Source organism: Emydura macquarii, unplaced genomic scaffold (assembly GCF_026122565.2).
Source record: "Emydura macquarii macquarii isolate MOO-44397 ecotype Brisbane River unplaced genomic scaffold, CSIRO-AGI_Emac_v2 contig_3114, whole genome shotgun sequence".
In the NCBI taxonomy this organism is placed as follows: Eukaryota; Metazoa; Chordata; order Testudines; family Chelidae; genus Emydura; species Emydura macquarii.
In genome coordinates this window covers 615,653-639,255 of record NW_027133251.1, presented here as the reverse complement: position 1 = coordinate 639,255, position 23,603 = coordinate 615,653, and the positions used below count along the sequence as shown (strand labels likewise).

Genomic DNA, 23,603 nt, shown 5'->3' with positions numbered 1-23,603 from the left:
TTCCCATCTGTGGCAGCCCCTTGGAGGCCAGCACAAGATTACACCCTGCGCTCTGTTTTCCAGGGCTATGTCCCCGGCTTCCCCTGGAAAACAAGCACCAGAGCTTCCAGGCTTGATCCTGAGCAACCACACAGACTGAGCAGCATCCACCCCGCCACAGCTGGGCTGTTGTTTTGATTTACATTCAGCCTGCCTCACTGAGCGGCGACACTGAGCATGGAGCAATTTGGAACTACAATGGATGCAAAGGATTCTGGCTACCACAACCCTGCTCCACCCAGTGGGTATGTAACGGGGGGGACTAGACACAGAGACCCCCTACTGAAGGCCTCAGGGTCCTGCCACACCCATCCCAGGAAAGGAGCAGTGGAGTTAAGTCCTCCAAGCGGCCCAGAGAGACTGTGCAGGAAAGCAGCCAATCAGAGGGAGACTGCAGTGGGCTAGCCAATCAGATGGTTGCAGGCTAGTATAAAAGGAGCTGCAATGCAGCCCACAGTCAGTTTCTTGCTGGAGTCAGAGGAGTGCAAGTGGTGCTCCGGGTTGGCTAAAGGAAACTGCAGCACCTTGGCAAAATGAGTACTGGCAGGCTCTGGGGGAGTGAGAAAGATCTCCTAGCTGGCTGCTGGGCCTGAACAGAGAAGAGTCCTGAGGTAAGAATGAAACATTGGCAAGGGTGGGCCTGTGGTGAAATGGCCCAGGAAACTGGAAGCAGTTTAGTTAATGAGACATGGTGGCATGTGGCTGCTATCCGTAGGGTCCCTGGGCTGGAATCTGGAGTAGTGGGTGGGACTGGGTTCCCCCCCCCCCCCCCCATGCCCATAGGCCATTGGTGAAGTGGCCTACGATTGGACAGTGATCAACCCCTGCACAAGGAGATCTGAACTACTTAGTGACCCACCAGGGGCCAGAAGGGCTTGTGAGGGCAAAAGCATTGCCTCCAGGATGGAAGCCCTGGGGGTATGTCCCGGTACCAGGGCTGGGACTGTTTAAAGCCTGCAGACATCCCAGCAGAAGGGGATGCTTGTGTGCGCCACACCGTTACACTGTACAATAGCTGGCGGCAAGCTTCCTTTTTCCCCTTCGCATCTGCACCAGTGACGTGTGGGTTTCTTCGCCTGGTCCCAGCTTTTGATGGCTGCATTTAAAATGTTTCCTTTCCAACTGAAAAGTTGATGCAGAGATTAATATTTTTTTCACTCCTTTTTTTTTTTTTTTCTTTCAACTAAATAAGCTGAAAATTGTCACTAAAATCCTGGTTGAGACAAAGTTGGCATGTCAAGAAATGCATTCATTAATGAAAAAAATCCAGATGACCCCTCCCAAATTAATCAGCCTTCACTGTTCTGTTCAGCCCTGGATTTTATTTCCTGTAATAAGCCCATTAATACAAATGTCTATAGAAGGCAGCTTTTAACAGTAGGCCCCATTAGCGTAATGGGGACGGGCTAATAGAGTCTTATTGGCATTTTTACTTCTACATCCCAGCATTTTCAAACAGCCATCTCAATAGGCATTATTATTCTGATTCACGTTTAGACAGCACAAATCACCGCGCTGCCCTAGGTGTCTCATGGATTTTATTGCAATCATTCTGTGTTCCCAATATCTCAGCTATTCCTGGGGGAGGATTTTTTTATGGCAACAGAGGTTGCCGGGGTCTTTTGTTCCCATGGAAATATTTTGGTCTTGTCAATTCAGGTTTGACATGCTAATAAACCAAGCAGATGGGTCCCGCTGGTACCTGTGTGCCGTGGAAAGCTGTTGGAAGGGGATGTTTATGTCCCCTCATCTGTGATAGGAGCTGCTGGCGACAGCGTCTGGAGGCGGGCGTTAAGGCTGACAAGACCAGATGCCCTGTGTTTGAATCCCAGGTTCACTACTAAGGAGCTCATCATTTCTACTCTTTGCCTCCACTTTGAAAGGGGCTAAATTTTTACCTACCTCCTGCAGGGGTTTGTTAATTACACTTCGAAGAGTACTTTGTCCAGCCGAAGTGAGCTGTGTGTGCGTGCAGGTGAGTGTGTGCTTGTGTGTGCACATGCAGCACTGCCCTCTGCTGGGCAAGATCAGAGGCGCCTATCTGTTTCATAGCCCCTATGCCGCTAACAGAGATTTTCCTTCACCTCGAGTTGTGCTGTGGGTGGTTTGGGGGTGGGGAGGCTGTGTTTTCAGAGCAGGAGGCAGTGGAGTTCTGAATACGGGGCGGGTTGCACGTGACGGCTGTGGCTTTCTCTTTGGATTCAGAGTGACTGCCATTTCCCTAGATTGGCATCCGCTGGCCTGGCCAGGGGAGGGCATCCCTGTTCTCCTGCACAGGCACTGAGTGGGCTCCTACCTCTTTTTTTTTTTGTCTTCAGCACAGGTGCATCTTTGCTGCGGCCGGCAGCGAACGCCCCCTCTGATGCAGACAGACTCCTGCTGCCGGTGGGGTGCTCAAATGAGTGCATGAAAAATAGCAGTGGGGCTTTGCAGCTCATCCGGCAGCTCGGGCTCGCCAACCCAGCTGCACCCCTGGATCCGAATTCGAGTGGCTTGCCTGAGTCTCTGCCCGAGCCACGACAGTGGCACTAGTTTAAGGCCCATGAGTGCAAGTTTGTCTCCCACGCCAGAAAGCTCCCGACCCGCCGCAGAGCAGCCAGACCCCGGTAAGCTAGAGCCACGCAGCACCAGAGTGACTGCAACTGCCGCTGTTCCAGCCCTTGCCTGAGGAATGGAGGGGAAGACGCAGGACTGGAAGTTGGGGGATCTGGCCTCTGTGCTACTGAGTCCATTTTACAAATGTGGAAAGCGAGGCAGTGGGGCCATGGCTGGCCTGAGGTGACCACACAGTCAGGTCAGCAGAAGAACCATGGAAAGAGCCCAGAAGTCCTGACTCTCACCCCCACGAACTCGCACCAGTGCCTGGGACAGCTGCAGTGAGTTACTGACACTAAATGCAAACCAGCAAGCATCGTAGAAAAGCCAGGATAATGCAGCTGTGAAAGCACTTTGTCCTGTGTACCCCTGGCTGGTGTTTGGTGGTGGTTATTCAGGACCTGCTTTGTAAAAAGTGACGCCTCTGTGCTATCGGGGAGCTCAGCACAGCTCTGTTCTGAGAAGGGGAGCCGGCTGACATTTTTGCTCAGTCTCTGAATTATTGATCGATCTTGTACGGGCCCTGGCCCGTCTATGTGTGGCTGGATGTATTAACCATGTGCAAAGGAGGATACCTTATGCTGACTGTAGAATTTGGGGTGCTGAAATGCTTGGGGGGGTACCATACAGGGCTTGTTAGCCTCAATGGCTTTCTAGGCGCTCAGTTTATTGCTGTTCACATCACATGAAGGGCTGAGAGCGGGGTCCCGTTATGCTGCATCGGGGGAGAAGTCAATACATGGAACAAGGGACGGTCCCTGCCATGCAGCACTCACCAGCCAAACAAACAAGCGGGAAGTCGTGCGGGAGACAGGCCGTCTCACCCTCACCCTGCTTCTACAGCGGGGAAATGGAGGCCAGGAGAAATCTGCGCTTAGGCAGAGCTGGGCATTGAACCCCTTTCCCAGGAATCCCGGCCCAGCCGCCGTCTCAGCCATGAGACCAACATGGTGCCAGCCCGGCCTGGGCCCAGAACTGATTGAAGCCTGCCTGTGACCGGGCAGACTTGGTTTCTTCCGGACACTCTCTCAAAGCCCGTGAAGTCCATTGGGGCCTTCCTCAGGCCAGACCTCCACTGACATCAGGAGGAATCTGCCTGTGTCGAAACCAAGCCAGGCCCATGGGGAACAGGGCAGGCCCCACAGATTCATTTGGAATGAATCCGGGGCCTCGAAGCCTGGAGATTCCTGCCCAGGGATCTCTCCTCCAGCGCCATTGCACCCCGCCCATGGGAGCCAACAGTCCATGTGAAAGGGACGAGCGGGGACATTGCCCCCCATGTCCGGGGGCCCATAGAGGCTATACACCCTCATCCTGGCTCTGCTGTAGCTTTGCCATAGGACCCTGGATCAATCACTCTCTAAAATGGGGCTGATACCCTGCTTTCTAAAGTGGGAAATGCCCCCTGGGCCGGCACCCCTTCGGCGTGTCTCTTCCAGCTTCTCTTCTAACCCTGGCTGGTTCAAGCCCGGGGCAGGGACAGGCTCCTTCCTACAGAAGTAATTGGGTCTTGTGGTCATGAGGGGAGGGCAGCGAAGGACCACCCAGCGTCATTAAAGCCAGGAGGCCGGCGCGACTGACACCAGCTCTCTGCTCACACACAGGCTGGAGAGGAGACGTGGTCTCCGTGCGTCGCTGCTGCTACCCCAGCTGTGTGGGATGTGAGCAGGGGAGACCGCAGCAGAGAGGCACATGCTGAAAGGCCGGAAGACGTTTCACCACAGAGCCAGATGCTGGCGGGCGGGCGAGCAGAGCAGGGACCGACATTGCTCTAACCCTGAGGGTCCCTTGACCTAGGGGGAGGCTCCCCTGAACTAAATATCTCGCAAGCTGGCAGCAATCTTGCAGCAGTGGTGACACCCCAGTAATGAGCTGGGGCTGGCCCGGAGAACCAGTGCAGTACGGACTCTCTGAAAGCCTATTTTTAATTCTTTGTTTAAATTGCGCTTGGTGCTGAATTAACAGCTCTGGAGACAGATGCTCTCTGCATTATCCCACAGCTGGCTGCAGCAGTACCAGTTTCACACTGGGCCCAGCCCAGCTTCCTCACCCCTGACCTGGAAAGGCCAAAGCGGGTGGGACTGCTCCGTTTTTCTGCAGAGCCTGCCAAGAGGGGGACCGTTAAGCTGCAACGGCAGCTTTTTGTGATGGCCTGTTGGGAACCCAGTGGAGAACTCCAGCCCCAGCCACCTAGAACTTTTCAAGCAAGACCCAGTATTGCTTGATTTCCAGACAATAGTCAGTATTGCTGCGTGAAAAGGAAGCACAGAGCCTCTGCTAATTCATCCTGTTTGTGCTGATTTTATGCCATGCAACAGCAGATCAACCCCACACACTGGGGTATGTGAGGTGTCCTTGAATCAAAACTGTTAGAGATAGAAAAAGGCTATTAATGAGGCCTTGACTGACCCATCTCTGCCCAGGCAGGATTTCTCCCACTATTGCCAAGTGTCATTTTCAGCATAAGTCAGGGGACTTACCTATTTCCCCAGGTTCCTGCCATTCCTCTTTGGGGAAACTCCTGCAGCCTGACACGACTCGCACTCAAGCTTAACTCAGCTCCATCCCTTTTTATTCCTCCTCATCCTCCCCCACCATGCATCTCGCTAAATAGTGCATGCCCCTTTTTGGGTGTTTACACTCCTCAGAGACTTGCAGATGCTTGTCCTGTTCCCCACTGCAATCAGGACTTAGCCCAGCTCTGCAGATCTAGCTCTGTTCATTGCTCCTTTTTAAAGCCATCCCCCTGATCATTTTCATTGCTTTGCTCTGAGCTACCACTCTCCCTCTCATCTACTGAATTTTTTATACCTTTTTTGACAAGTAGGTGCCTGGAAGAAAATAAAAGAGCAGGCACCCAGCTAGCGAGGGAATGCCACCACATAGGAGTAGGAGAAATAGAGATTTGTAATCAATGTTTTGGGGAGGAGAACGTTCTAGGGAGAAAACAGGTGCCTTGGTAAAAGCAGAGAGGGATGAAATTCACCAGAACTCTAGAAAATGGCAAAGATCTTGAATTTTGTCTGTTTGGCAAGAAAAACCAAGACAGAACAGCTTGGACAGTTCAGGAAAACCTGAATGAATTTGTCACTGATGCAGGTCACGTAAGGGATGGAAACCTCAGAGGATGGAAACCTACCCAGACCAGCTAATCCGGCAAACATACTGCCAGGGTTCCATGTCACAAATTTCCTGTGCCCCTGACGGTCATGCTAAAGGGCAGGGAAGGCAGAAGACGTGGAGGAAACCAAATGCAACAGTAAGACTGCTCCTCATGCAAGCAAGGATGAATGATCCTGGCCGTTACTCCCCTTCTAAAGCAAACCCCGACCCTCCATAAAATAACAGGAGAGGAATCCCTAACCCTGGAAGGGTTTCTGCATATCTGAGTCCTACGCAGCCAGGCTTTGTGTAGAACGGATCTTGCCAGACAAACCTGGGTGCTGTATTTGAAAGAATTGCGTGGCGGGAGGCAGTGCGGGAGCTGTACTATGTCTGGGCTTTATGAACACACAGAGTATGGGATTGCAGGAAAAGCTCATTGAAAATTAATTCAGATGGGCTTGGAGCCAGCCCGGGCCTTGTCAATGGGCTGCAGCAGCTTTCTCTGAAGCAGTTCCAGGATCACGTGCAGGGCCAGCTGCACAGCAGAGATCAGGGTCTCAATGGGTGGCTGAGAGGAGGGTGCAGACAGAGCGCTTGTATTTGTGAGGCCCTGGGAATCGTTTGGGCAAAAGGAGAGAGTAACAGGGCGCCTTACCCATGGGCTACTGTGACGGAGTCCCCTAGGAACTGCGCTCTGGGACCACGCGGGACGCAGCCAGTCAGGACTCTAGCACGTCGGAGTCTGGCCCCCTGGGTCTCCACACACCAGCGCAGCTGCCTCCTGACCCTGGTCTGCAACATTCAGCCCCCCCTTCTCTGCCCGAGCTCCCCCTGGATGGGACCCTGGGGAACCCAACACGCCCCCAAAGGGCCAGGCACCCGCCTTGCAGTCAGACGCGACTCACAGCCGGCGCGGGAGTCAGAGGGGTTATTAGATCTCAGGATCACAGAGTAGACAGACTTCATTAGCAGTCTAACTAGGAGTTACAGCAGTGACCACCCAAGGAGCCCCAGAGCCCCCCAGCCTTGGGCTCTGCTCCCGGTGAACCCCCCCACGGGCCCTGGCTCGTCCTTCCATGCAGCCCATCACCCCCTCCCCAGAGCATCCCCTTTCCCCTCCCAGTCCTTTGTCTCCTTCCCGGGCAAGGTGGCCCCTCCTCTGGTGTCCACCTGCCACAAGCTGTTAGAACTGGTTGGGCCAGGGCAGGGGGTCCAGACTAGGTCTGCGTACCTGTGGCTGGGGGAGGCCCTGGCTGCCATGACGTGTGGCAGGCCTCGTTCATGGCAATGAGGAGGTCTGTGCTGGAGGGGTCTGCTCCAGGCTTGAATGCAGAGTTCCTCAGACCGTGGGTGCTGCGAGAAGCCCTTTTCATGGTGAGCAACCCACAGGCGCCTATTGCACTGCTGTACAGTGGGACGATGCTGACTCAGGCCGCAGACCAAGCGAGGGCCAGCTTCCAAGCTCTCTTTTTTAAGCTGTTTTGGTGGTGTCCGTGCTGGATCCACAACCAGGAGAATCAGATGAATCCTGGCTGTCATTGTTAACACACAGTCCCTGTGTCTCCCTCTGCATGCTTGGGTACTCTGCTTCCAGGAGGCCTGGAGGTGGTCCCCAGCCAGGAATCCTCCAGGATTTCTTCCTTGCTGTCATGAAGACATGCCAGATTCCCCTTGTCCCTGTGTCTCCATCCTGGTATCAGAGGCTCCCTCTGGAGTGGGCAAGTAGAGAATATGGCCCAGGGGGGCATTCCACACCCACTCTGCACAGGTGTAAACGGGCCAGCGCTGCAGACTGGCCCGGTGTATGTGAACATGTCACCCTCCAGTGGCTGCTTCCAGAGGCAATGCAGCCTCCTCTCTGGAGAAACTCCCGCATTCATTTCAGGCATGTGCAGCAGAAGTCCCAGGCTTCTGGCCCTGGGAAGGCAGAGGATGCCTGTCAGCCCAAGCGATCATGGTACATGATGTCGGACAGAGGAGGCTCCAGCTCTGGGTGTCTTATGTACTTGAAACAGCTCATCTGCAGTGATTTACTGCCAGGCAGAAAAGTCTCTGTGGCACGGCCACCAGTGCTAAGCAGAGAAGAAATCAGTGACCTTTCTCAGACTTCCCCTGGCTCTTGAAGTTGGATGCTTTTAACCAGAGAGTTACAATTTTTAACATCTCTTGAAAATGCAGGGAAGGGTGTTTTTGGTGGGGGAAAAGGGAGAGGTTTTCAAAGCAGTATCTACCAGGATTTATAGAGTCATAGATTCCAAGGCCAGAAGGGATCCTTGTGATCCTCTAGTCAGACCTCCTGGATAACACAGGCCAGAAAAGCACCCCAAAATAATTCCTAGGGCAGATATTTTAAGAAAACGTCCAACCTTGATTTAAAAATTGTCTGTGGGAGAGACTCCACCATGACCCAATCGTTGCAGTGGTAAATTACTGTCACTGTTAAAATTGTACACCTTATTCCAGTCTGAATTTGGCTAGCTTCAACTTCCTGCCACTGGGTCATCTTTCCCTGCTAGACTGAAGAGCCCCTTATCAAATATTTGTTCCCCGTGTAGGTACTTCTAGACTGATCAAGTCACCCCTTCACTTTCTCTTTGTTAAGCTAAATACATTGAGCTCATTGAGTCTAAGGCAGGTTTTCTAATCTTTTAATCATTTTCGTGACTATTGTCTCAACCCTCTCCAATTTCTCAACGTCCTTCTAGAATTGTGGGCACCAGAACTGGACACAGGACACCAGCAGTGGTCACACCAGTGCCAAATACAGCCATCAGATAACCTCTCTGCTCCTACTTGAGATTCCCCTGTCTATGCATCCCAGGATCACATCAATCCTTTTGGCTACAGCATCGCACTGGGAGCTCACATTCAGGTGATTATCCACCACAATTCCCCAATCTTTCTCAGGGTCACTGCTTCCCAGGATAGAGTGCCCCATCCTGCAGTCTTTGTTCCCAGATATACACAGTCACCTTTAGCCATATTTAAAACGCATATTGTTTGCTTGTGTCCAGTGTACCAAGCGATCCAGACCGCTCTGTATCAGCGACCTGCCCTCTTCATCGTTTACCACTCTCCCAACATCTGTGTCATCTGCAAACTTTATCAGTGATGGTGTTATGTTTTCTGCCGGGTCACTGATAAAAATTCTAACTAGGGTAAAGCAAAGAACTGACCCCTGTGGGACCCCACTTGAAACACACCCATTCGCTGAACATTCTCCATTTACAGTGTCATGCTGAGACCTAACATTTAGCTGCCTGCTGCCCATTTACCGGTGTGGGGGAGCTGTGCTGAAGGTGCCCTGCACTACAAATGTAACCTACAGGATACGTTTATCAGGGCTATTAGCCAGGATGGGCAGGATTTGCTGTTTACCAGAAGCTGGGAATGGGTGACGGGATGGATCACGTGATGATGACCTGTTCTGTTCATTTCTTCTGAAGCACCTGGCACTGGTCACTGTTGGAAGACAGGCTACTGGGCTAGATGGACCATTGTTCTTGTCTGACCCACTGCTCATCCCTGTGAACCAGAGTCTTGGCGGGGGGCGAAGGGTTGCTGTGCCACTGCACAATGTAAAATCAAAACAACTCTGGGTCATTGAACATCCCGTGGCACTTTTCACAAGAGAGTCAGGTGTTAGCCTCACAGTGCTGGGCAAGGGCCTACTCTGGTCTCTAGGTGGTCCAATGGCTAAAGACCATGGGTAATATGTGGGTAATAGCAACCATAATATAATTACATTTAACATCCGTGTGGGGAGGGGGGAGGATACCAAAGAAACACACCACCGTAGCATTTAACTGCAGAAAGGGGAACCACACAAAAATGAGGAGGCTAGTTCAATGGAAATCAAAAGGAACAATCACAAAAGTGAAATGCCTGCAAGCTGCATGGAAACTATTATGGTGTTCTTAAAAAGAGGCTCAAATTAAATATACGCCCCAAATTGAAGGGGGGAAAAAAAGAAGATTAAAAAAATGCCACCATGACTGAACAACAGAGTAAAAGAAGCAGTTAGAGAACAAAAAGCATCCTTTAAAAAGTGGAAGTCAAATCCTACAGAGGAAAATAGAAAGGAGCATAAAGTCTGGCAAGTTGAGTGTAGAAGTACAATTAGGCAGGCCCAAAAAGAATTTGAAGAACAACTAGCAAAAGACACACAAACTAACAGCAAAAAACATTTAGTATGTCAGAAGTAGGAGGCCTGTGAAACATTCATTGGGGCCAGAGGATGATCGAGGTGCGAAAGGAGCACTCAAGGAAGACAAGGCCATTGGGGAAAAGCTAAATGAACTCTTTGCATTGGTCTTCCATGCAGAAGATGTGAGGGAGATTCCAACACCTTGAGCCATTCTATTTAGGTGACACATCTGAGGCACTGTCCCAGACTGAGGTGTCAGACGAGGGGGTTTTGGAATAAATGGATAAATTAAACAGTAATAAGTCACCAGGACCAGATGGTCTCCACCCAAGAGTTCAGAAGGAACTCTCATCTGAAATTGCAGCACTGCTAACTGTGGTGTGTCACCTATCGCTTAAATCAGCCTCTGTACCAGATGACTGGAGGGTAGCTAATCTAATGCTGATTTTTAAAAAAGGCTCCAGATGCGCTCCTGGCAATTACAGGCCGGTAAACCTAACTTCAGTACCAGGCAAATTGGAAACTATGGTAAGGAACAGAATGATCAGACACACAGATGAACACAACATGTTGGGGAAGAGTCAATATAGCTTTCATGAAGGGAAATCATGCCTCACCAATCTACTAGAAATCTTAGTGGGGGTCAACAAACATGTGGACAAGGGTGATTCAGTGGGTATGCTGTACTTGGACTTCCAAAAAGTCTTGACAAGGTTCCTCAACAAAGGCTCTTAAGGAAACTAAGCGGTCAGGGGATAAGAGGGAAGGTCCTCTCCTGGATCAGTAACTGGTTAAAAGAGAGGAAACAAAGGGTAGGAATAAATGGTCAGTTTTCAGAATGGATAAAGGAAAATAGCAATGGTCCCCCAAGGATCTGTACTGGGATCAGTGCTGTTGAATATATTCATAAATGATCTGGAAAAAGGGGTAAACAGGGAAGTGGTAAAGTGTGTGGTTGATACTAAATTATTCAAGATAGTTAAGTGCAAAGCAGACTTTGAGGAGTTACAAAGGGATCTCACAAAACTGGGTGACTGGGCAACAAAATGGCAGATGAAACTTAATGTAAATAAATGCAAAGTACTGCACATTGGAAAACATGATCCTAACGAAACATACAAAATGTTGGGTCTAAATTAGCTGTTACTGCTCAAGAAAGATCTTAGAGTCATCGTGGATCGTTCTCTGAAAACATCCACTCAATGTACAGCAGCAGTCAAAAATGCTAACAGCATGTTAGGATCCATTAGGAAAGGGATAGATAATAAGACAGTAAATGTCATAATGCCTCTATATACATTCTTGGTACATGCACAGCCTGAACACTGCATGCAGTTCTGGGTGCCCCATCTTAAAAAAAGATATATTGGAATTGGAAAAGGTACAGAGAAGGGCAACAAAATTGATTAGGAGTATGGAACAGGCGCGAGTAATGAGTATGAGGAGAGAGTAAAAGACAGGTATTGTTCAGCTTGGAAAAGAGACGACTACGGGGGGATATAAAATCATGACTGATGTGGAGAAAGTGAATAAGGAAGTGTTAATTACCCCTTCAGATAACACGGGATCACCCACTGAAATGAACGGGCAGCAGGTTTAAAACAAACAAAAGGAGGCATTTTTTCACACAACAGAGAGTTAACCTGTGGAACTCCTTGCCAGGCAATGGTGTGAAGGCCAAAAGCATCACTGGGTTCAAAAAATACTTAGATAAATCCATGGAGGACAGGCCCGACAATGGCTATTAGCCAAGATGGGCAGGGATGCAACCGAAGCTCTGGGTCTTTGTGAGCCTCTGACTATCAAATCATAGAATCATAGAATATTAGAGTTGGAAGGGACCTCAGAAGGTCATCTAGTCTAACCCCCTGCTCAAAGCAGGACTAACCTCAGCTATATCATCCCAGCCAGGGCTTTGTCAAGCCACAGCTTAAAAACCTCTAAAGAAGGAGATTCCACCACCTCCCTAGGCAACCCATTCCAGTGCTTCACCACCCCCCTAAGGAAAAACTTTTTCCTAATATCCAACCTAGACCTCCCCCACTGCAACCTGAGACCGTTGCTCCTTGTTCTGTCATCTGCCACCACTGAGAACAGCCTAGCTCCATCCTCCCTGGAACCCCCTTTCAGGTAGTTAAAGGCTGCTATCAAATCCCCCCTCACTCTTCTCTTTTGCAGACTAAACAAGCCCAGTTCCCTCAGCCTCTCCTCATAAGTCCTGTGCTCCAGCCCCCTCATCATTTTTGTTGCCTTCCGCTGGACTCTCTCCAACTTGTCTACATCCTTTTTGTAGTGGGGGGCCCAAAACTGGACACAATACTCCAAACACAGCCTCACCAATGCCGAACAGAGGGGAATAATCACTGCCCGCGTCCTGCTGGCAATGTTCCTACTAATGCAGCCCAATATGCCATTAGCCTTCTTGACAACCAGGGCACACTGCTGACTCATATCCAGCTTTTTATCCACCGTTACCCCCAGGTCCTTTTCTGCAGAACTGCTGCCCAGCTCGTCGGTTCCCAGTCTGTAGCTGTGCATGGGATTCTTCCTTCCTAAGTGGAGGACTCTGCACTTTTCTTTGTTGAACCTCATTAGATTTCTTTTGGCCCAATCCTCCAGTTTGTTTAGGTCCTTCTGTATCCTATCCCTACCTTCCAGGGTATCTACCACTCCCCCCAGCTTAGTGTCATCCACAAACTTGCTGAGGGTGCAATCCACCCCATCCTCCAGATCATTAATGAAGATGTTGAACAAAACCGGCCCCAGGACCAACCCCTGGGGCACTCCGCTTGTGACCAGTTGCCAGCTAGACATGGAGCCATTGATCACTACTCGAGCCCTATGCTCTAGCCAGTTCTCTATCCATTTTATAGTCCAGTCATCCAACCCATACTTCTTTAACTTGCTGATAAGAATACTGTGACAGACAGTATCAAAAGCTTTGCTAAAGTCAAGGTATATCACATCCACCGCCTTCCCTACATCCACAGAGCTAGTCACCTCATGATAGAAAGCAATCAGGTTGGTCAGGCATGACTTTCCCTTGGTGAATCCGTGTTGACTGTTCCTGATCACCTTCCTCTCCTCCAAATGCTAGGATGGTACGACAGAGGATGGATCACTTGCTATTTGCCCTGTTCTGTTCATTCCCTCTGAAGCACCTGGCAGTACCCGCTGGCGGCAGACAGGATATCGGGCTAGATGGACCATTGGTCGGACCCAGTTTGGCCCCTGTTATGTTCTTTAAATACAAGTCTAAGATTTGGGAGATCTGGGTTCAATTCTCTGGTTTCCCACAGACTTCTTGTATGACCTTGGGTGAGTTGCTTGCTGTGTGCCTCAGTTTCCCACCTGTAGGATGGGGAGAATAGCATTTCCTTACTTCCAGGGGTATTGTGAGGATAACTACATTAATGATTGTGAGGTGCTTTGAGATCTGCTGCTGAAAAGGGTCAGGTATTGTTCCCCCTACAGTATCTTCTGGAGGCAGACTTCTTTTTCCCTCCTCTCCTAAGCTGTCATGTAGTATTTGTGGGTGCTGCCGTGTCCCCCCCAGAGGTGACTGCCATCCAGTGGCAGGTGAAGGGGTTGCTCTAGGTGCATTCCTCTTGTTAATGAGTCTTTGTTTTTTTTGTCTCCGAGCTCTCACTGGAACTGCCCTCGCCGGCCGTGAACGTGTGTGAAATGCTAAGGATTCTATCTTCCTCTCCTTTCACGGCTGGAGATTTTCTTGCAAGTAACACCCCTGGCAGCTGGCATGTGACGATATGAATCATTTGCTAGTCCCAGCCCATTGTGCTATGGCATTAACATATTAGATTATGGTCTAGTTTATGTGGTTTTTAATTCTAATGCCACATCTGGAACTGATGCCTCTCCGCCGTTCTCGGATATCATTAATTTTAGTGCTACGCTAGCCCGGATAATCCTACCGCAAATCAGCCATAACCATATGTGGGAGGGGGGAGGGAGGGAATTCATGGAGCAGAAACGCCCAGGAAATTCAAGGTTTGCAAAGCGAGGAGGATGCATTGCACTGCCTCAAAAACACAAGGGAAAAGGGGCAAGAAGGTGATGACCACCAGCAAGCTGGGGGGGGGGGGAGTTTGTGTGTGTGTGGGGGGGGGGGGGGTTTGACAGAAAAAAGGATGCTGCAAACGCTTCTTCAGCATAATTCAAGTTTCCAACATTTGCAACACGTTGATAATACTGGGGGCTTTTCATCCTTCAAGCCCAGTGACTGAGCAGCCCTCATAGAATCATAGAAGATGAGAGTAGGAAGGAACCTCAGGAGGTCATCTAGTCCAATCCCTGCTCAAAGCAGGACTAACCTCAGCTAAATCATCCCAGCCAGAGCTTTGTCAAGCTGCAGTTTAAAAACCTCTAAGGATGGAGATTCCACCACCTCCCTAGGTAACCCATTCCAGTGCTTCACCACCCTCCTAGGGAAAAACTTTCTCCTAATGTCCAACCTAGACCTCCCCCACTGCAACGTGAGACCGTTGCTCCTTGTTCTGTCATCTGCCACCACCGAGAACAGCCTAGCTCCATCCTCCCTGGAACCTCCTTTCAGGTAGTTGAAGGCTGCTATCAAATCCCCCTCATTCTTCTCTTTGCAGACTAAACAAGCCCAGTTCCCTCAGCCTCTCCTCATAAGTCCTGTGCTCCAGCCCCCTCATCATTTTTATTGTCTTCCGCTGGACTCTCTCCAACTTGTCCACATCCTTCCTGTAGTGGGGGGCCCAGAACTGGACACAACACTCATCTGCCAGCAGGGTGGAGTTCTGAGCACCCACACCGGCCCTTGCCCTGATCACGTCCCACGTGAGGCCACAAAGGAGGGTTTAAGCGATGCCGAGGCCTCATGCTAGGCCCTCTGCCCCGAGGCAGCATTCAGCCTCAGTGCCCCATTGGGTGAAACTCACCCCCCGACAGAGGGGCCGGCACGAGTCCCGGACATGGCTTACGCCCACGAGCGGCAGGGGAGATGAGTGTGTGACACTCGGCAGCTCTGCCTTTTCCAGACAGGGAAACTGAGACTGTTTGTCCCTCCGAAAGCCGCAGGGGCAGAGCGTATCAAAGTGGTCCTCTCAGATTCGTCAGCTTTCAGAGCGACTAACATGGCTGAGGCTGATTACTGTCACCATGCAGGTTCCCCTGCAGTCTTGGCAGGGACCAGGCCCCATCTAGACCCTCTCCTGTAGTGGAAGGGTGGGCTAGTGGTCCGGGCACTAATCTGGGACTTGGGATTTCCCCTCTGTAGACTTCCCCACTTGCAGGTGCTATGAGTAGGGTTCCCAACCTTCCCGGTTTGTCCGGGCATCTCCAGGAATTAAAGATTGTGTCATGTGATGAAACCTCCAGGAATACGTCCAACCAAAACTGGACACCCTAGCCAGGCGTGTAAATCCAGCAGAGATTGTGAGGCACTCAGATACTGCAGTGATGAAGGGCGGTTGAGGACCACAGATAGAAAAAGCCAGAAGGGAGACCCAGTAACTGCTGTCTCCCAGGCGTATAGCAGCCTGCCGCACCACGGCTTTCCCACCAGCCCTTACAGACACACCCAGTTTATCCACACAAAGCAGAGCAAATTGAGATGCTCCTCCGAGCTCTGACACGGAAGTGGGAGACTGAAAATCAGGGGGGTGGGGAAGCTATGTCTCACCAGAGGGGACTCGTATGAATGCCCTTGTGGGAGATGAAATCTCGCCTCGAGCAGGCCTGTTTGTCATCTGGGGGTTTGAAAGGCTTTGCCAGCACCGTGCCCCATTCATCACCAGGCCTGCTGGGAGCTATATTTGAGTTCGTGGAATCCGCAATGAGCATATGGCATTAGAATGTTGATCCTTCCTGCTGCAGATAATTACTGGCACTTTTTTCCCCCCATTAAGAAACCAGCCCATATGCAGCCTATAGGCCAAATCCGGTAATTCCGATGTGAGGGGCTGCAGAATAAATATCTCCAAATTAGCGCTGGAATTGCTCATTTGAAAACCTTGACACCAGTAAATAATGAATGGGGAGGAAGTTGTGTGTTAGAATTCCACAAGTAAAGAATAATTAACTTGTTCACCTTTCTGTGGCTGGAGCTTGAGAATACATAAACCTCCCTGAGTTCCTAGTTTAGGGTACATCTGCGCTACAGAGATGATATCTCCCTCGCAACGTTGCCAGAACTGTGCCGAGTTTACCACATAGCAGGGTTTTGAGCCATGTGGCTGTGCTCCAGAGTAGTCCTGACCCTAGGTTCTTCCAAATTTGTTTGTTGGGGTTTGCAAAAGTCACTGGAGTGTGCAGCCCTTCCTGTCTCCTCCCCTTCTGTAATTTAAATTCATGGTGTAAATCCAGGGTAACGCCATGAGCAACAGTGGAGTCGCTCTGAATTAATGCCCGCGGAACTGTCAAAAGACTCTGATCCTTTTGGTGCAGCTGCAAATGGCGTCACCAGGTGTAAGGCAATGGAGAATCATACCCATAGGTTTGCCTAATTGCCCATCTAAACTGGTAAGTATGTACATGCCCCACTGCCCTCCACTGGATGGTCTCAGAACTGCTCACCTATGTGTCATATGCCCTATACTGCTAGTGTGATTCTCCTTTAGGTGGGGCTTGCGCAGTTAACAATAGCATCTCTTCTGTATATTCCACCATTCCAGCCTGGCCCATGGTCTTCATTGCCTCCCCTGCTGCCACGTCCCCATCACAGTCACTCACCAGCTTCCCTTGGCCCCGTGGCACATAGGACCCTTTCCCCCCGACGCTGGCGCCAGCTCCCGCAACGGCTTTTGCAAAACGTGAGACACTGCCCAGCCGATTCCGTCACTCTGCGCTAATGCCAGCTGCATGATCATTGGATGAGTTGCTTGTGATGTCACTGAGCCATCTTAGCCATTTTGAAATCGCCCTGTGTAGCCAGCTGCCAATCCCAGGGGCTCTCCCTCGTTGCCCCACGCGTGTAGTTAGCAGCGCAGATTGGCAGATGGCTAGCTAATGCCCAGCTTGTATCCCAGAGCACTGCATTGGGCAGCCCTGTGATTGTCGGCTTGGTGTTGTCAGTTTATGCCAAGATCTAAAGCCGTTTTTTCTCCTTCAATAACAAATCTCTGGTAAACGAAACGTTATCACGACACAGAGCAGTTGACTGCAGGGCAGAGGCGCATTTAGCATCTGCTGTTCCTTTTCAATTGGTTTTCTTGTTTAAGCGCCTTGTGATGCTCTCTCTCATATATCAGCTGAGAAAAAGGCAACCCACAGAAATCACACACGTGCACATGCATAGAACACACTTCTGCACACGGAAACACACACATAACACACACAAATGCACAGACACACGATACATATCCCCATCAACAAATACTCACACATGCACTCACTCATGTAATAGACCTAGTCACACATGCCTCGTATGCCCAGACACACACACACACACACATATGCAAACACAGAAGTCTCAGCGCTTCTAAAACAACCAGTCGCATTCTACAGCAACACACTTGTGAGCATTAGCGTTTTGGTCCTTTCCTGCAGTACTCAGTGGTATTTTAATTTCCATAATGAAACATGATCATGTGGCACCATCCTCTCCCGTATGCTGAAAATCACAGATAAATGAGAACCTAGTTTATTCTTCGCTTTTAATGTCCTGCCTTCTTATACCCCAAAAAGTCACCTTGCAATCGTCCTCCTAATTTCTTGGTCTCGGTCATGCCCAGTGATATTTCAAGCTTTGCCCACATTCACCCAGCCAAAGCCCTCCTAAATTAATTGCCTAGGTAATCATCACAAAGACACCGTTTTAAACCAACTGCGGGGAGCTGAAAGGAATAAAAGAAGTGAATGCACATTGTCCCCTATATATCAGACGCTGAAAATTCATAATGCACCCTCAGAAGGAGTCGGATTCCTTGCAAAAGAATAGCCAGATAGCATTCTAAAGCAATGCCCATTACGCTGTTACAGCCGGGGTCCTGTAGTGTGTGGGGCACTTACTATAGGTGCCCTATGTTTTTCACAGTAAGTGATAAGCTCGAGCAGGGATGAGCTGTCTGGCTTCACAGATGCAAAGAGGCTGCCGGAAGGAGAAAGCGTTGCTCACTTCCATACATGAGAGCAGACAGGGCATCTTGCAGGACAGCAGCATCTGCACGTAAACTGTACGGAGGCAGGCCTGCGTCGAGCCGCCCTCTTATCAGGCGTTAGAAGATGCCAAGTGAGCATTTCCAATTCTTTACAGGAAGCCCGGCTGGTTCACAGCCCTCGAACCGCAAGAAGGGGGCGTAAGAGGGAACTCGGGGCAAAGACAGAGATTCTGCCGGGGGCCCTCACAACTGCCTGGCCTGTGCAATGGCAAAGAACAGCAGAAAGCATCTCTTTCCTCTACCTCTGAACAAGGACCTTTATGAGAACATGGGAACTGGTGGGATCCATAAAGCGAATCTCTCTCTCTCTCTTTCTGTCTTCCCCAGCCCATCCGCTGCTTGGCTTCCTGCTACATCAAGAGTAGACACCTGCTAACACAGCCAGGCTTCGAGAGAAAGCTCCCACTTGGATTCATTGGCATTATCATGCTTTGTCCAGTAGCCGTGCACAAAAGCCACGGCCATGGCCCAGGACGGTGACCCCCTATTGCACTGAGTGCTGTACAAATACAGAGAAAAGAGCTTCCAGAGCATGAGACACGAGTCAGCAGATGGCTAGCGACGGACAGAAGAGCACAAGGAAACAAGACTTCACACAGCGCGCAGTCAACCTGGGGAACTCCTTGCCGGGGGATTTTGTGAAGGACAAAACAGTAACAGAGGTCAAAAAAGAACTAGAAAAGTTCCTGGAGGACAGGTCCATCAATGGCCATTGGCCAAGAGGCTCAGGGACACAAGCCCATGCCCTAGGCGTCCTAAGCCTCTGACTGCCAGACGCTGGGAGTGGGACCACGAGTCGGCAGGAGCGGAAGTCTTGGGAGTGACTGAGAGATGCTAGGCAGGTGAGGATAGGCCATGCAGGGCCGTGAGTGTGACGACAAGTAAATGGTGTTTGATTTCTGGGGCGTCGGGAGGGGCCAGCGGAGGGCTGGCATGCTGGGACTGGCGAGCCAGCAGAACAATCGAGGTGGCAGCATTTTGCATGGAGGTCATCGGGACAGGGGCTGGGTTTGGGGCTCTAAGCCTGGGGCAATGCCAAGCGAATGGGTCCAAGGACTTGGCCAATGGCTTCCCTGTGTCAGGGCCTGAAGACCTCCCCCGCTCCTGGCTGAGAAATTGGCAGCCGGTCCAGGGTTAGCAGAGAGACCGCTTTCAGCACCATGGAAAGCAAGCGGCCTAGCGCAGGCTGGCCTGGCTCACTCCTTTCCTCCTGGCTTAGTTTCATTAGCACTTGGGTCCCGTGAGGACGGGAGCCCTGGGAAAAAAACCCGATAGGGCTGATGGGACCAAGATAGATGCCCATCTTATTTCACAGGCTTTTGGAGCCTGGGATTGGGGGGACGACGGAGGGGTCAGGGTTTCTTTTGCCGCCCTTTATGGTATATTGGCTATTTATGGGATGCACAGAAGCTTTCATAACTCTGTGGAAACACAGCGGGAGAGCGAATCCTGCTCCTACCAAAGCCATGCAAGTGCTGCTATTGATTTCAGTGGGACCTGGAGGGGGCACCGCCAGGCTGGCAAAGTTCGCCTGAAGCCCCCTGCCCTGTCACAGCAGAAGCTTATCCTACTGGCAAACAGTTAAGTGGGTCCCGCTGACTCCTTGAGGCTCCCTGGCAGATCATTAATTAGCTGGAGAAAAGGGAGGCAGGAGTGGCTCTCGGGGGCGGGCGGGGGAGGGGGAGGGGGGAAGAGGATCTAGTCTGTGGTCTGAGCTGACCAAAATGAGGAGCCTGAGAAGTCTTGAGCTGAATAGTGTGGTGTACTGTTGTTAATTGTGTCTAAGCAGAGACAGCAGGGGATGACTTTGTCTCTGCACGGTGCGGGGTCTGACTCTGAGCAAGACACATGCTCACAAAGGGCCTTTATTTGTTATTAATTACGATGATTATTAGGGAAGTGTATAACGCAGCCTCACCTTGCTTCTCAAACCCAGGTCTCTTGGATCTGATTAGGAGCCCTTTGTTTGCTAGATGACATCGTGAAGGAGGGTTTGGAATTCGGCCCCGGGTATTTTGTTTCTTGCACTGTCCTTGTTTAAACCCAGCAGAGGTGCAGCCATCCGGGTCTGCGAGGGACGGAATAAACACGGATGCAGGCCGCTGCACCCACTGAGACCAGCAGGATGTCATGACCACGGCAATCATCTCAGCCAAGTTCTGCTCTCATGCTTTGGCTGGTTCTGACTCTCTCACTCCTGGAGCGTGTGCCCGTCAGATTGCGGTTTGAAATGCCCCTATGCCGGTCAGCTTAGCGTACAATTGCTCCCATCATCGCTGACATTTCTCTAGCCGTTTTCCTCCTCGAACGATCCCAAACCAGTGGGGGCAGTATCAGGCACGAAATACGTACAATGCCATGGAAATGCAGCCCCCTCTGGGGTGAAAGGGGTCAACTAACTGGCATACATTGATTGGCACATCCGTGGGGTGAGCAGAGAGGTCTGTCGAAGGTACCGCTAGCTGTAAGAGGAACTTTCTCATCCATCACATTTCACTAATGTGACTTAGTTGCAGATTCCAGTTGCCCTGACATTCCAGAGTGGTGAATGCGAATGGCCGGTCTGCGGGTTACCAAGGCCTGCAGACTCTGAATTGCTACGGCAGGGGTTGGCACAGAGCACACAGGGGACGGTGGCCCTGGAGTCAGGACTGATGCACGTCAGCACGCGTGTGGCCACACACGAGCGTTATACGCTGAGTGATCAGCCAAAGGAAGCGGCTCTGGAATTGTCCCGTCTCTTTTCTGGCAACGCCCTGGGGTGTTTCGTATTCACGGGGGAGTTTTTTTCACTTCCTTCATCCCGCTCATCTCCCGCCCCCATGCTCCGATTTCTCCTCTCTGGGGTAGTGTATGATTATTTATATTCCAGTGACACCTAAGAACCTCAGCTGAGAGCAGGGTCCCGGCGTGTGGGGGGCTGTACACACACCAAATAAGAGATCGTCTAACTGGGCTTCCTATCTGATACTGGACAGACGGCGCCTGCACCGGGGAGCCGAATTCAGATTGTATGGATGTTATCCAGCCTTTGACCTCTCGACTTTCCATCTTTGGTGCCCTTTGAATGTCGTTTTTTGTACGTAATTGTATACAGCCAAGGAAAATGCACACAAACCTGGGAGTCTGATTTCCGGGTCCATCTCTGATTCCTGGGCTGACCTTGGCCATGTCATTTCCCCAGTCTGAGCCTCGCTTTCCCCATCTGTAAAATGGGGATAGTGATACTTTCACAGATCCCTGATAAAAAATCTGCCTTTGGTGGTATGGGTAGGGCCCCAGCTCTCCCGAAGGGGTGGTGTCGGTTGGTGAATGCTGATTATCCATGGTTTAACTGTGACCTCTGCGCTTCTGAGGGAGATGTGAGGGTTAATTAGTCAATGTCTCTATTGCACTTTGCAAGCACAAAGCACTGTTATTAGCCGCTCTGTTCCAGCATCGCCTCGCTCCTGCTTGTGGTGGTGAGCATGACAAACCCTGTGCAGCGTCTGCGGGGTCGGCACAGAAAGCAGATTCCTCCCCGCGCCTTCCCTGGAGGCTCTTTCCTGCCTCCTCACTGGCGGAGCAGCGTGCTCCGGTGCCGCTCGTGCTAATTGCACACATTAGCCCGCCTCCGTTGTTTGAGTAGGACTGTTGCCGTTTCCACTGTATAATTTGGAGCTCAGCGAGACAAGCAGCATTTACCTGGGCCGGCGCATGCTGCGCTGCCTGACAGCTTGTACAAAGGAGACGTGGCTGACGGCAGGACTCCCTTCTCCTCCTTTCCTGTGGCTGGTGTAGCGCAGAAGCTACAGTTTCACCTGACGCTGGTCGGGCTGTGTCAGGAGTGGCAGGATTCGTTGCAGTGACGCAGGACTCGCTCCCACGACCGTGCAGGGATCCGATCCCAGCTAGGCATCTCGCTGCCTCTGGAGGGCGTGAATGCTCCGGCTTTGCCATCGTCTGTTCTCACCCCAGAGGCTGGCAAAAAGCCAGTGCCACGGTCTGACGTGAGGCTGCCGAGCTGAGTCGTTGCCCGAGCGTCTCATTCTGCAGTCCGTAGCCCCGATGCCTCGTTCGGCGTTTCTTTGGCCCGGCCAGTGGCTGTGCCCAGGCGTGCCTGACGCTAAGCGACGCCCATCCATCCTCCGCTGCAGTCTACACCTCGTCCCGGCTTGGCCCTGATGCGACCTCTCCGGGAGGTCTTGGCAAGACACTCCGGGGTTGGACTCGTCTTTCCTGCTCGATGACCCGCTGCTCTAAGCCAGCCTCCTTCCAAGCTCCTCGCTCTGCGACAGGCTCCGTAGCAGCTCGGCCGGCTGGCCAGAGCAACGAGCGAGCAGCTAGCAACGTGCACCGCTTAGCCCTGCCTCTGCCAACAACTCGCTGTGTAGCCCTGGGCAGGCCTGAATTGGCTTCTGCCCAGCCGGCAGTCCCAGCACGTGACAATCCTCCCCACCCCAAGCACGGCGTTCCCGGAAGGCACAGGTCCACGCGGTGGGAGCTGATTGCTCTGGAAGGCGCAGATGAGACTTTGTGCAGCGCAGCGTGGAGAGAGCAGCAGCTTCCGGCCCAGCTGGCCAGCAGAGTGCAGCCCCGAACGGCCGTTTGGACTGGTGCCCGTGGCCTACTCCTTAGAGGACGGAGTGAGTGGTTGGGCGAATCCCCATTCACACGGTCACCAGAAGGGGGCAGAGTTGCCCGATTCATTTCAAACCATCCATGAGCCCGCGGCCATGGGGGCCACCTCTGTCTATGCAGTCAGCCCCGGGACCTTTAATTACCCCTGAGCCTTTGCGTTCAGGCCAGCTGAGAAGAGGCAGCCAGTGCCCAGGGCAGGGGTGCACCAAGGGTCTCCGGCGCCCGGGGGCCAAGCCTACATTTGCACCCCCCCCCGCAGGCCTCATGCCTCCCCCACACAGGGCAGGAGAGGTCCCAGCGCTACCCCCCAGTTGCCCCGGAGAGGGGGCATTTGCACCTATGTGTGGGGGAAATGTGAGGTTCGGGGGGGTGCAAATGCAGGTTTGGCTCCATCACCCTAGCTTGGGGGGGGGCTGGGCCAGCCCTTCACGACACACAGCTGGGGAGGTGCTGAGGGGCCCCCCTCAGAGCCTCCTGTGCCTCCCGCCCATTGGGAAGGGCCGGCCCGGCGCATCCCCCCCCCCCTTCATTTACCCGCCACTCCAGCCCCGCAGCCCAGCGCCGACTTGGACGGGACGGCCTCACCCCCCGGCCTGGGGCGGGGTGCTGGACAAGCCTTTTACAATGAGCAGGGGATGGGGGCACAGGGGGTTCTGCGCCCCTCAGAGCCTCCTGCGGCCCCCACCTCCTGTGCATCGTGAAGGGCCAGCCCGGCCCCCCCTCCATCCTCCACCCAGTACGCCACTGGCCCAGGGCCCTGGCCTGATGTGCTCCCATCAGCCTTTGTCGCTGAAGAGCTGGGGCTGCCAGGAGCAGTCCGGGTACCCATCACCTTCAGCCCCAGGCCGTCGTCTGACCAGCAGGCGAGGCGCACGTGGCGTGAGTGGCTGGGACTTTGTCGGAGCGGAAGCGTTGCCGTCTCTTGGGCAGGCAGAGGTGGGCAGAGTTCCCCC

At 52.0% G+C, this 23,603-nt stretch overlaps 1 long non-coding RNA gene across 1 annotated transcript; it reads left to right on the top strand.

The window, feature by feature from the left end:
• The first annotated feature begins 512 nt into the window (after nt 1-512).
• LOC137141783 (uncharacterized) lies at nt 513-7,810 on the top strand. The gene is made up of 2 exons (XR_010916738.1): nt 513-650; nt 2,358-7,810. It is a non-coding gene; the product is annotated as an uncharacterized lncRNA (long non-coding RNA).
• Nucleotides 7,811-23,603: the final 15,793 nt, after the last annotated feature.